Source organism: Podarcis cretensis, assembly GCF_951804945.1.
Source record: "Podarcis cretensis genome assembly, chromosome: 18".
NCBI lineage: Eukaryota > Metazoa > Chordata > Lepidosauria > Squamata > Lacertidae > Podarcis > Podarcis cretensis.
The window spans coordinates 5,900,023-5,914,020 of NC_137188.1; the positions used below are offsets into that span (position 1 = coordinate 5,900,023).

The 13,998-nt window shown below is 47.0% G+C and overlaps 2 long non-coding RNA genes across 2 annotated transcripts in view; one reads left to right on the forward strand and one right to left on the reverse strand.

The window, feature by feature from the left end:
* Positions 1–13,998, reverse strand: part of LOC307207307 — a 114,253-nt gene that overhangs the window by 52,176 nt on the left and 48,079 nt on the right. The gene's annotated exons all lie outside the window — the stretch shown is intronic.
* LOC307207285 overlaps positions 5,916–13,998 on the forward strand; it is a 200,742-nt gene continuing 192,659 nt past the window's right edge. The window contains exon 1 of the long non-coding RNA XR_013834607.1: positions 5,916–6,047. This is a non-coding gene — a long non-coding RNA (uncharacterized lncRNA). The remainder of the gene's footprint in view (positions 6,048–13,998) is intronic.

Here is a 13,998-nt window from a genome sequence, read left to right on the forward strand (position 1 = left end):
AATGCCGCCACTTCCTCCCGCTCAGCTCTTGGCCATATGCGGCCGCCTCAGCAGGGAGGAAGGTGTGTCACCCAGAGGCGTCCACAGCTTCGGATTGGCTGCAGCAGCTTCCTGCAGCCAATCTGAAGCCGCGCCAGCACCGCAGAACTCAGTCCCCGCGCAGCAAGGCGTCCGTGCCATGCCGGTTTAGTGTGGAGAGTGACTGAGCGGGCAGCAGGGTCCACAAGGTTCGTGGGCTGGATTAACGAGCATCCAGCTCCCGGGTCTTATTTTGCCAACCCCTGGCCTAGCACATGTCTGGCGCCAAGAGAATTTCTTGTAGCCGCAGCTTTCAAAGTCAGAATGCTTAGGCAGATAATTTCTTTTTTTAAAGTTTTATTTATAATTTTAAAGTTTATACATTTCATTATTTCACAATCAATTTAACATTTCGAAGTTTGACTTCCTTCTCCCTCCTAATGCGGTTCCTTAAATTTACTTTTTAATATCTTCTGTATATCCAAATTCATTTAATTTACTCATTTAATTATGGTATCTACTTTAAATACCGTATTTTTCGCTCTATAACACGCACCTGACCATAACACGCACATCGTTTTTAGAGGAGGAAAACAAGGGAAAAAACATTCTGAATGAAACAGTGGATGTATCATTTTTGTGCTTCATGCTGTGGCCACAGACATGTGATCTGATGGTGAATTTGGGCTGACCCAATGCAAAAATCCTGAGAATCCCTGTGGATCCATGCTTTGTAACCACGTTTTTGCACCATTGCAGCCCCAGGCAACAGTGGGTGCGTGGTTTTTTGGGGGCAGGCTGTAACCATGGACATGCTATGTGATCTGATGGTGAATTTGGGCTGACCCAATGCAAAGATCCTGAGGATCCATGTGGATCCATGCTTTTTAACCACATTTTTGCACCATTGCAGCCCCAGGCAACAGTGGGTGCGTGATTTTTGGGGGGCAGGCTGTAGCCATGGACATGCTATGTGATCTGATGGTGAATTTGGGCTGACCCAATGCAAAGATCCTGAGGATCCATGTGGATCCATGCTTTTTAACCACATTTTAAGTGGGGAGGGAAGGAAAAACACAGAAGGAGCAGGAGAGGGGTGTGCAGAGAAGCAGCTGGCTAAGAATGCAGGAGAGGGGTATAGGGAGGAAAGGAAGGCAAAAGTTTTCCCTCACCTACCCACCCAAGCCAGCCAGCCAGCTCTCTCTCTCTCTCTCTCTCTCTCTCTCTCTCTCTCTCTCCCTCCCTCCCTCCCTCCCTCCCTCCCTCCTGCATGTTTTCAGCAGCACGGAGACACTCTGCTTTCCCCTCCACTTGCCTGGAGGGGAGGGGCTTTCCCTGCTCTTTGTTCCGTTTGAGCAAACACAGCAAGGAAACAGAGATGGGTGGGCAGTAAGACCATGAGGCAGAATGCCGGAAAGCAGCCGCTTCCTCTTTTCAGGTTTCCCTTCTAGGAGACGCGCAATTTGATTTTTGCCTGCTTTTTTTTGCCTCCCCTTGCACTATTTGGCTCCAGGGACCACACATTCGCTCAATAACACGCACAGACATTTCTCCTTCCTTTTTAGGAGAAAAAATCTGCGTGTTATAGAAGGAAAAATACGGTATATGCTCTCGTGAAACTGCAGGTTATTACAATAATCCTACCAATGTTTTTATCTCTTTCCAATTTATCTGTCAATATTCAAGAAACCATTTCCATTCCTTTATAAAAAGTTTGTTATCTTGATTTCTTATTCTTCCGGGAAGTTTCACCGTTTCTGCATTGTCCATAAGTTTTTGTATCCATTCTTCCTTTGCTGGGACTTTTTCTTCTTTCCAATTTGGGGCAAGTGGCATTCTTGCCGCTGTAGTAGCATGTTGTTGTTTAGTCGTTTAGTCGTGTCCGACTCTTCGTGACCTCCTGGACCAGAGCACGCCAGGCCCTCCTGTCTTCCACTGCCTCCCACAGTTTGGTCAAACGCATATTAGTAGCTTTGAGAACACTGTCCCACCATCTCGTCCTCTGTCATCCCCTTCTCCTTGTGCCCTCCATCTTTCCCAACATCAGGGTCTTTTCCAGGGAGTCTTCTCTTCTCATGAGGTGGCCAAAGTCTTGGAGCCTCAGCTTCAGTATCTGTCCTTCCAGTGAGCACTCAGGGCTGATTTCCTTCGGAATGGAGAGGTTTGATCTTCTTGCAGTCCATGGGACTCTCAAGAGTCTCCTCCAGCACCAGAATTCAAAAGCATCCATTCTTCGGCCATCAGCCTTCTTTATGGTCCAGCTCTCACTTCCATACATCACTACTGGGAAAACCATAGCTTGAACTATACAAACCTTTGTTGGCAAGGTGATGTCTCTACTTTTTAAGATGCTGTCTAAAAAAGTAGAGACATCACCTTGCCAACATGAATAAATTTCCATACAATTTAGTTAGTTCTGGCCCTGTAATTCCCAAAAGAAAAGCTTCTGGTTGTTGTTGTTTTACAAAAGTTATTTTGAACATCCTTTTCAATTCATTGCACGGTGCTTAGCGCATGTCTGGAGTCAAGACATTTCTTGTAGCCATAGCTTTAGAAGTCAGAATCTGCGAGAAGAATTCGTTAGGATGTGTACAGAAGCTAGGAGGGGATATATTTATTTGATATTATCCTCCCTCCTTCACATTTGTGTATTCAGCAGAGTGCCACCCCTTTGCAGCTTAAAAAGGAAGTTTAGGCTGATTTTAGCCTTTTGGTTTAAGTTATCCAGGATGCTTTAAGGCAGACTGGATTCTCCTGGTATAGCCCCCTTTTCTCCCCCTTAAAACAGTATAAACACACAAACAGTCTTGTAAAAGGCAAAAATCACATTTACACACTGGCGAAAGTAACAGATACAGCAGCTTTGTTCTGGAGCAGGCTTAAAAATGCTAATTCAGTGAAAAAGACATGCTTAAGTCTGGAGCTCAGATTTAGCAGATGATCTGCATTGCTGAATGAGGGCAAACAGGAAAGAGCAGGTGAGGAGATAATATTTGGTTATGCCCTCCCAATGGTGGAAGGTAAAGGTAAAGGGACCCCTGACCATTAGGTCCAGTCGTGGCCGACTCTGGGGTTGTGGGGCTCATCTCGCTTTACTGGCCAAGGGAGCCGGAGAACAGTTTCTGGGTCATGTGGCCAGCATGACTAAGCCGCTTCTGGAGAACCAGAGCAGCACACAGAAACGCTGTTTACCTTCCCGCCAGAGCGGTACCTATTTATCTACTTGCACTTCGTGCTTTCGAACTGCTATGTTGGCAGGAGCAGGGACCGAGCAACGGGAGCTCACCCCGTCACGGGGATTCGAACCGCCGACCTTCTGATCGGCAAGTCCTAGGCTCTGTGGTTTATCCCACAGCGCCACCCGCGTCCCTATGGTGGAATCTAGACACATATTAAAAAAAAACGCTGTGAAAATGTTGTGGTTTTTTTAAGCGTTTTGAAAAATATATTGAATTTGTCATAAGCGCACCATCGCCATCTAGTGTCGCATTTGTATACTGTGCTCAAAATGGACTTAAAACATTATATTTGCAGCTGTATAGCTGTATATCGGGACGCAGGTGGCGCTGTGGGTTAAAGCCTCAGCGCCTAGGGCTTGCCGATCGAAAGGTCGGCGGTTCGAATCCCTGCGGCAGGGTGCGCTCCCGCTGCTCGGTCCCAGCGCCTGCCAACCTAGCAGTTCGAAAGCACCCCCGGGTGCAAGTAGATAAATAGGGACCGCTTACCAGCGGGAAAGTAAACGGCGTTTCCGTGTGCGGCTCTGGCTCTGGCTCTGGCTCTGGCCAGAGCAGCGATGTCACGCTGGCCACGTGACCCGGAAGTGTCTCCGGACAGCGCTGGCCCCTGGCCTCTTAAGTGAGTTGGGCGCACAACCCCAGAGTCTGTCAAGACTGGCCCGTACGGGCAGGGGTACCTTTACCTTTACCTTTAGCTGTATATCAGGGCACAGTGGAAGTGACTTAAAGTTCTCTTTAGCAAGCTTACAGGAAAACTCTAGGAGCTTCAGTTCATATCATGCGCCTATCAAGCAAACGTTTGACAGCATTGTAAATATCTCGCAGTCCCTCCTCAGGCAAAACTACTTACATTCAAATACACTTTCTTTTTTTCTTTTTCTTCTTTTTTTAAATTGGTAAATACTATATTCACAAACACAAAACCAAACACAAAACAAACCTATTATACATACAGCCCAGGCATGATGGTTCTCCATCCCTGATCTGGAAAACCACCCTGAGCTGCTTGTGTGAGCTCACCCCGCCCCCCAAGTGCTCCGCCCAAAACTATTAAAGAATTGCCGTCTCTTCTTGTGTGTGAGTTCTTGAACTGACGAGTCTAAAGAGGAACATGGGAGGAAACCCTCTCCAAAATGTCACGCACATTTCCCCCATAATAATTGGGTTCCATGTCACCATAAATTACATTCAAAAGGTTGTAACCACCAGGGTAGCTATAAATACAAGCCGCGCATATTGATCATGGACTAACTACAAAATAATGAAAGGGAGACATATTCTCTCTCTTTCTCTCCGAAAGGGACAGAGGAACTAATCTAATAAAAGGAATTCCTTGCCAAAAGTCCCAGATGGGTCTTTAAAGCCTCCACCATCATTTCTGAAGGCTCTTGTGCCGTCAGAATGAGACCTGGGGATTGTATTAGCCAGGCCTTCCCCAATCATTCCAAAGAGCTGAAGGACGGAATATTGATTTCCATGTCTGGCAAAAATTAAAAGCTGCCTCCCCCCTCCCTCTTAGTTGAAATGCTGCTCAAGCAATTTTTCTAATGTAATGTCGGTGGCCCCGTTCCAGAGCTTTTGCAGTTATGAGGAGGGGAGGGTGCCGGGTTGGGGGGGGGGGGGCGGGAAACAATTTTTGCTTTGACAAGAGTCATCGGTAGGAGAGAAGATTTAATATGATTGCCTGGCTTTCACGATAATTGATGACACCATAAGAATAGCTCAGAAACCAGCCGCCTCGGCTCTCCTTCTTGGGGATTTATTAAAGGTGTAATCATTAAATATGTAAATAGTTGATTTATAACCAACAACACAAGGCGGTTAATTGATTTCGCTCAAGCCCACCCCACCCCCCAACAACGTGTGGATTTATGTTGCGGGGAGGTGATGAGTCTGGGGAAAAGATCCCTCTTCCGCAGTCCAGATGGATTTGAGTTCAAGATTCCATGATTCGTTGAACTGTAAGATTCGGTTATCATCGAGCTGGAAGGTTACCCAAAGGTCATCGAGTCCAGCCCTGAATCACAGCTCATTATCAAGGACCTAAGAGAAGCTCTAGGTTTCCAATAGTATCCCGCTGGATTTTTCTGGGAAGGTCAAAGACGGGAGATGGGAAGCAGCAATTCTCCCATACAGTGGTAGTTCGGGTTACATACGCTTCAGGTTACATACGCTTCAGGTTACAGACTCCGCTGACGCAGAAATAGTGCTTTGGGTTAAGAACTTTGCTTCAGGATGTGAACAGAAATTGTGCTCCGGCGGCGTGGCAGCAGCAGGAGGCCCAATGGGTGCTTCAGGTTAAGTACAGCTTCAGGTTAAGTACAGACCTCCAGAACGAATTAAGTACTTAACCCCAGGTACCACTGTACCTCACAAGACCACCCCCTGTTCTTCCTGCCCCCATGCAAGTACTGGACCTCCGGAACGAATTAAGTACTTAACCCCAGGTACCACTGTTTTCCTTGTGTCCAACTCCTGCTATTTGGAGGTAAAGGTAAAGGTAAAGGGACTCTGGGGTTGCGGCCCTCATCTCGCTTTATTGGCCAAAGGAGCTGGCATACAGCTTCCGGGTCATGTGGCCAGCATGGAAACGCCATTTACCTTCCCTCCAGAGTGGTACCTATTTGTCTACTTGCACTTTCATGTGCTTTCGAACTGCTAGGTGGGCAGGAGCAGGGACCGAGCAACGGGAGCTCACCCCGTCATTGCGGGGATTCAAACCTCCGACCTTCTGATCGGCAAGTCCTAGGCTCTGTGGTTTAACCCACAGCGCCACCCGCGTCCCATTTGGAGGTACACTGCCCCTAATCTTGCAGGTTCTCTTTATTGCTCATGGATGTCAGGAGCTGGAGTAAGTCAGCAATAAAACACGGGTGACACTGAAGTTAACTCTTTATTCAACTCTTCCCAGTAGGTCTTGCCCCTGTGATAAACAAAAATCTGCCCTTATTCCCTTATGGGGAACACAAGAGCCCTTATAGAGTCCTCTGCAGGTTCTCCATCAGTCGGAGAAAATAACAGAGGCCAACCAGAGAATATTGAGAAGCAAAGCAGCTCATAAGCCTGATCTTTATTGAATTGTTGCAACAGGGTGCTCCCCTCAGGAAAGGAGGAGGACCCTGAACAAAGGTGTGCCCACCCTTATATAGACATATTAAATTGCCCACCTTGGAGTTCAAGACCACCCCCAGAAACATCATACCTACATCACAGAAAGGGGTGTAGCTCAAGACCACCCCCCAGATACATCATACCTACATCACAGAAAAGGTGGTCTACAACAGAAATCTGAGTGTGTTGTTTATTTCCTGTCTGGCAGGTTCCCTGTTAATGCTCACTTGATTGGATACTCTGGGGAGTTTGGCCAGTCTTTTGTAATGATAAATACTTAGTTCCTGAGCCAGGTCACAGGCTCACCCTATTCATACACAGACATACCCTTAAGACAGGATTTGTGAAGGAGCAGACAGTGGAGAAGGCTGCGTACAGTTCTGGTTGCCTCAGCTCAAACAGGGTATTGGGAAAGGTTAGGGCTCTAAATGGCTACTAGCCACCATTCTACCTCCCTTGTCGGAGGCAGTATGCGTCTGAATACCAGCAGTTGGGGAGAGTTGTGGCTTTTGTTTGGTGATGATACACAGAGGTCAACAAGCTTTTCCCACTGTTATTCTGCAAGAGCCAAGGATCTTCTTTTCCTCTCCCACTGCCCCCGCAACTCCTCGGTTGTCTGAACTGGGATTGGGCGAGCCTAAAAATAAAATCCAGATCTCCGCTGGGTCCTTTTGCTATTACTGTACTTTGTAAAGCTGTCAGTGCACCTCCACAACTGACTGCCAGGCCCATTTTGAAGGCCCCCGCAAGCCAGTGCCTATCATGTGCCAAGGAGTTCCACTGGTAAATTAGGTTACTTCTCTGGAGCCGGGGTGGAGGGGAAACCGGTGCTTGACAGATGCTCTTTTATTCTTTCTCTGACTTTGGCATTCCCCCGCTTTCTGGACGCCTCCTTTTTGCTGTATTGTCTGAGGCGGACATTTCAGAAGCTGCTCTAAATCAAATAAATGGGCCGTTCAAAGTGAAATATTCTCCCCTTTCTGTGCTTCTGCCTGTGTCCAAAGGGGGCTCTTGGAAACATTTCAGCCTGGAGAGCAGTAAGAAGATCCTGTCTCTTGGCTGCATGATTGCCCAGCGCCCCTCCAAAGAGAGGCTCGTGTTTGTCCAGGCAGAGAGAGGTTTTGGGTAGAGTCAGGAGAGAAATTTGTATGGTCTCCTTTTAATGAGAACCTAGCCAATTGGTAGGATGCAGGTGGCGCTGTGGGTTAAACCACTGAGCCTACGACTTGCCGATCAGAAGGTTGGCAGTTCGAATCCCCGCGACGGGGTGAGCTCCCGTTGCTCAGTCCCAGCTCCTGCCAACCTAGCAGTTCGAAAGCAAGTCAAAGTGCAAGTAGGTAAATAGGTACCACTCCGGCGGGAAGGTAAACGGCGTTTCCGTGCACTGCTCTGGTTCGCTTAGTCCTGCTGGCCACATGACCTCAAGCTGTACACCATCTCCCTCGGCCAATAAAGCGAGATGAGCGCCGCAACCCCAGAGTCGGCCACGACTGGACCTAATAGTCAGGGGTCCCTTTACCTAGCCAATTGGCCCTTTGGAAAAGGACAACCCAAATAATCGTCTTCTTAAAAATATATATAAATTGGTCCCCTGGACCAGAGCACGCCAGGCCCTCCTGTCTTCCACTGCCTCCCGCAGTTTGGTCAAACTCATGCTGGTAGCTTCGAGAACACTATCCAACCATCTCGTCCTCTGTCGTCCCCTTCTCCTTGTGCCCTCCATCTTTCCCAGCATCAGGGTCTTTTCCAGGGAGTCTTCTCTTCTCATGAGGTGGCCAAAATACTGGAGCCTCAGCTTCAGGATCTGTCCTTCCAGTGAGCACTCAGGGCTGATTTCCTTCGGAATGGAGAGGTTTGATCATCTTGCAGTCCATGGGACTCTCAAGAGTCTCCTCCAGCACCAAAATTCAAAAGCATACACTCTTCGGCGACCAGCCTTCTTTATGGTCCAGCTCTCACTTCCATACATCACTACTGGGAAAACCATGGCTTTAACTATACGGACCTTTGTTGGCAGGGTGATGTCTCTGCTTTTTAAGATGCTGTCTAGGTGTGCCATCGCCTTTCTCCCAAGAAGCAGGCGTCTTTTAATTTCGTGACTGCTGTCACCATCTGCAGTGATCATGGAGCCCAAGAAAGTAAAATCTCTCACTGCCTCCATTTCTTCCCCTTCTATTTGCCAGGAGGTGATGGGACCAGTGGTCATGATCTTTGTTTTTTGGATGTTGAGCTTCAGACCATATTTTGCGCTCTCCTCTTTCACCCTCAATAAAAGGTTCTTTAATTCCTCCTCACTTTCTGCAATCAAGGTTGTGTCATCTGCATATCTGAGGTTGTTGATATTTCTTCTGGCAATCTTAATTCCAGCTTGGGATTCATCCAGCCCAGCTTTTCGCATGATGAATTCTGCATATAAGTTAAATAAGCAGGGAGACAATATACAGCCTTGTCGTACTCCTTTCCCAATTTTGAACCAGTCAGTTGTTCCATATCCAGTTCTAACTGTAGCTTCTTGTCCCACATAGAGATTTCTCAGGAGACAGATGAGGTGATCAGGCACTCCCATTTCTTTAAGAACTTGCCATAGTTTGCCATGGTCGACACAGTCAAAGGCTTTTGCATAGTCAATGAAGCAGAAGTAGATGTCTTTCTGGAACTCTCTAGCTTTCTCCATAATCCAGCGCAAAATATGTTTTTAGTCTGTTGTTATTTTAACCCTTTGACTGTTTTAAATGATTGTTGTTAATTCTGTGGGATATTTACATTGCCGTCATCAGGGTGAAATATGCCTATGCGCGTGAGGCCATCCAAGACTGATTTGAGGAGTTGGCTTATTGCCACAACAAAGAGATGTGTGCAGATATAGTGCTGAAACCTCTACCAAGAGACCTTCTGGGTGGTTTAATGGAAGTCTATTTGAATGAAATTTATAGAGTAAAAAACAAAGAAGAAATGGGTATAAGAGGAGATAGTAAAAAATAATATTGATAACACAGCAAAAAGAAGAAAAGAAATAAAGGAAGTCACACATGGGTGGAGGGAAGTCAAGATTTATGTATTCGTGTTTTGTTTCTTTTGTATTTTAAGGTGATATTTTTTGGTTATTGTATGTTTAATTGTTTTCTTTTTTTAGGTATTAAGTAGCTGTATGTAGGGACGCGGGTGGCGCTGTGGGTTAAACCACAAAGCCTAGGACTTGCCGATCAGAAGGTCGGCGGTTCAAATCCCCGCGACGGGGTGAGCTCCCCTTGCTCGGTCCTTGCTCCTGCCAACCTAGCAGTTCGAAAGCACGTCAAAGTGCAAGTAGATAACTAGGTACCACTCCGGCGGGAAAGTAAACAGCGTTTCCGTGCGCTGCTCTGGTTCGCCAGAAGCGGCTTAATCATGCTGGCCACATGACCCGGAAGCTGTATACCGGGACTTGACATCTTTCCACAGGGCCTGAAAGACAGAGCTGTTCCACCAGGCCCTTGGCCAAGGCACAGCCTGAACCCCTCCCCCCTTTGGTAATCCTCACAGAACTGTAGCCCAATGGTTGCTATTAATTTGATTTGAACTGATTGGACTGAACTGATTTTAGAATGAATTGATTTTAGAATGCTGTATTATTTTACTGTTGTTAGCCGCTCTGAGCCCGGCTTCAGCTGGGAATGGCGGGATATAAATATATTATTATTATTATTATTATTATTATTATTATTATTATTATTCCTCTGCCCTAGATTATATCATGCCTATGATGGAGAAGCCATGAGAGCTTATTGGCTAGACTGGGTTATGGCTGCAGAATGTTGATGAATATTTGCAATTGCTCAGGGAACCCCAGGTGGCGGAATGCTTGCAGTTCTCCTCCTGTGAGGGAAGGGAAGAAGATATTTCAACTTGGCAATGCTAAAGGAGAGGGGTGTGGAATTGAAGCAAAGGGGATGCTGGATTGAGGCAGGACCAGTGCTTTTGTTTTTTAGCTGGAGCACAGTTCCGGCACCTCTCAGGTGGGCGCCATTCTGGGCTGGCTCTCCCCGCGCCTGCTTCTTGCATTTATGTACTTCCGAGAAGTCCAAAATGAACATTTCAAGTCAAAACACAAGCCGGCCATCATGTGCAAGTCTAGACATATTTTTCCCAGATCTAAGACTCCACCTAGCTCCTAGCCATGGTTGACCGAGCTACGTCGCAGGCCAATTCGTGTTTCCTTTCCTCCAGTCCGTCTCGCATGTAGTGGCAGCAAGCTTTGAACATTCCAGCCAGGCCTCTATTGTTGCGCCCATGTGCGTTTGCGCAAGGGCGCATTTATTTGACCAGAACATAGCTGTCAACTTACAGATTTGAAAATAAGGGACCAGCAGCCTTGAAAATAAGGGACCAGCAGCCAAAATAAGGGATTTTAGTCAACCAGTTAAAAGGGACCAGATAATTTTGGAGAGCAGCGCTGGTTTTTAGCCCTTTGTTTCCAGAGGTTTCTGCTCAAGACACCAGCTGATGAAACACTGCGATTAAATAACTACAAGCAGAAGTCCAAGCTACGAAGATGTTGCTGCAGTTCTGTATCTTTTCTCGTGTGCTCCATCTGCAGCTCTCAGTTCCATCAGGCGTTGCAGGAGGAAGGGGGGGGGGAAATAGCGCCCAAAGTAAACCCGCAGATCAGACCATCTATGCTAGTCTACCACTACTGCTTGCGGTCCTTCCCTTGTAGCCCTTGGAACACCTGCCCGCACCTCCACCTCCACCTCCTCCTCCTCTCTCTGAAATGCTTTCTCTGTGTGGAAAAATCAAAATTGGAAATAGAACTGCTAGAACCTAAAACTAAGAATTTGTCAAGAATGCATAACTTGCTGTTGAAATGGAATACGCAGGATGAAACGGTTAAATCTGCTATGATTAAATGGGCACAAGATGTTGGACATAACATTTTGATGGCTGACTGGGAACAGTTATGGACCACAGGTATGAAGTTTACGGCATGTAATGCCTTAAGAGAGAATATAATGAAAATGATTTACAGGTGGTACATGACACCAGTCAAGCTTGCAAAAATCAATCATTTGCCCGATAATAAATGTTGGAAATGTAAAGAGACTGAAGGTACATTCTTTCACCTTTGGTGGACATGCCCAAGGATTAAGACTTTCTGGGAGATGATCTATAACGAAATGAAAAAGGTACTTAAATATACCTTTCAGAAGAAACCAGAGGCCTTTCTCCTGGGCATGGTAGGCCAACTGGTGTTAAAGAAGGATAGAACTTTTTTTATGTATGCCACAACAGCAGCAAGAATACTTATTGCAAAGTATTGGAAGACACAATATCTACCCACCCAGGAAGAATGGCAGATGAAGGTGATGGACTATATGCAACTGGCGGAAATGACTGGCAGAATCCGAGACCAAGGAGAAGAGTTGGTGGAAGAAGACTGGAAGAAATTTAAAGTTTATTTACAGAAACATTGTAAAATTAAGGAATGTTAGAAGGATGTTGGAATGAAATTTTGTGGTCTTAGCAGAAATGATATAAAGGATTAAGTAAAAATGGATTGGTAATTAGTGAATGAGGAGAATGTAAAAATATAGTAGATCAATTTTTTAGGATATTAAAAGGATGGAAAGGATTTGCTGAAATATCTAATTGAACTAAGGTAAAGGTAAAGGTACCCCTGCCCGCACGGGCCAGTCTTGACAGACTCTGGGGATGTGCGCCCATCTCACTTAAGAGGCCAGGGGCCAGCGCTGTCCGGAGACACTTCCGGGTCACGTGGCCAGCGTGACATCGCTGCTCTGGCCAGAGCCAGAGCCGCACACGGAAACGCCGTTTACCTTCCCGCTGGTAAGCGGTCCCTATTTATCTACTTGCACCCGGAGGTGCTTTCGAACTGCTAGGTTGGCACGCGCTGGGACCGAGCAGCGGGAGCGCACCCCGCCGCAGGGATTCGAACCGCCGACCTTTCAATCGGCAAGTCCTAGGCGCTGAGGCTTTAACCCACAGCGCCACCTGCGTCCCTTCTAATTGAACTAGAATACCAAAAAGGGAAGTGTGAGGAGGTCAAGGAAATAAGCAAAGGAAAGAAAGTTATGTAAAGGTTGGATTTGTATGTTTTTTCCTTTTCTTTTTTCTTTTTTCTTTTTTTTTTCTTCTTGGATTGTTTGTCTTTTTTGTAATCTTCAAAATTGGAATAAATATTATTTTTAAAAAATGAAATGCTTTCTCTATGGTTGCCCTCGCTCTCCTCTCAAGGTTCCTCAGCAATTCATAGGCTGCTCCTAACAGGAGCGGGAGCAGCGGCGGGCAGAGGGGAGGCCCCAGGCAGAGACGCTCAGTTTGGCGGCGGAAGGGCCCGAGGCTCCCACCAGTCCTGGCGGGGAGGGGTTCCCAGGGGCCGAGGCTGGTGAGAGGAGGCCGGAGGGGGACGGGATGGGCAGCCAATCAACACAGCTGGAGCCTCCCTCCTCCCTGGCCAGCAGGGAGGGAGAGGAGCTGCTTCCTTTGAAACCCGGGAAATTTAAGGGACATCATCAATAAGGGACAGCAGCGGGACACGGCACTGGGATAAGGGACTTTCCCGCCAAATAAGGGACGGTTGACAGCTATGGACCGGAACCAGGAGTGACCTTTAAGCCAGCTAGGGAGACAACTTGCCATAGTTTTTAGCACTTCTGCAGGCGGTGAACGCGGCTGTTGTCCAAACCGGCATCTGTTCGGTGCTGCGCCAAGTCACCCAGCTACTCACTGTAAAAACTTCATGGAGAAGTTCTGGCACCGACTTTTCTTGAAAAAAGCACTGCTGACAGTACAGTGGAAAAACTCAGGTGGCTTGTGCAGAGGAAATGGAAAAAGTCATGTAGGCTATGAGTTGCTTCTAGTCTCTGAAGACAGTTTGGAAACTTCAGCTAGTGCAGAATTCAGCGGCCAAATGGGGAAATTTGGACACAGTACACCTCTCATCATTCCTCCTTTGCACAGCAGCACATTCACAGAGAAACAAAATGCTTGTTCACAAAACTATTGTAAGGTAAAGTTAAAGGGACCCCTGACCGTTAGGTCCAGTCGTGGCTGACTCTGGGGTTGCAGCGCTCATCTCGCTTTATTGGCCGAGGGAGCCGGCGTACAGCTTCCGGGTCATGTGGCCAGCAGGACTAAGCCGCTTCTGGCGAACCAGAGCAGCGCACGGAAATGTCATTTACCTTCCCGCCGGAGTGGTACCTATTTATCTACTTGCACTCTGACATGCTTTCGAACTGCTAGGTTGGCAGGAGCTGGGACCGAGCAACGGGAGCTCACCCCGTTGCAGGGATTCAAACCTCCAACCTTCCGATCGGCAAGTCCTAGTCTATGTGGTTTAACCCACAGCGCCACCCACGTCCCACTATTGTACTACCAACCGTATTATACGACTGTGAAACATGGACCACTTATAAACACTATCTCCAGCTCCTCGAAAGATTCCATCAACAGTGTCTCCGAAAAAATTTGCACATTGCTTGGGAAGAAAGGCGAACTAATGCCAGTGTACTGGAAGAAGCAAAGGTCACCAGTGTTGAAGCAATGATTCTTTAACATCAGCTTCGTTGGACTTGCCATGTTGTGTGGATACCTGATGATCATCTTCCAAAGCAATTACACTATTCCAAACTTAAAAATG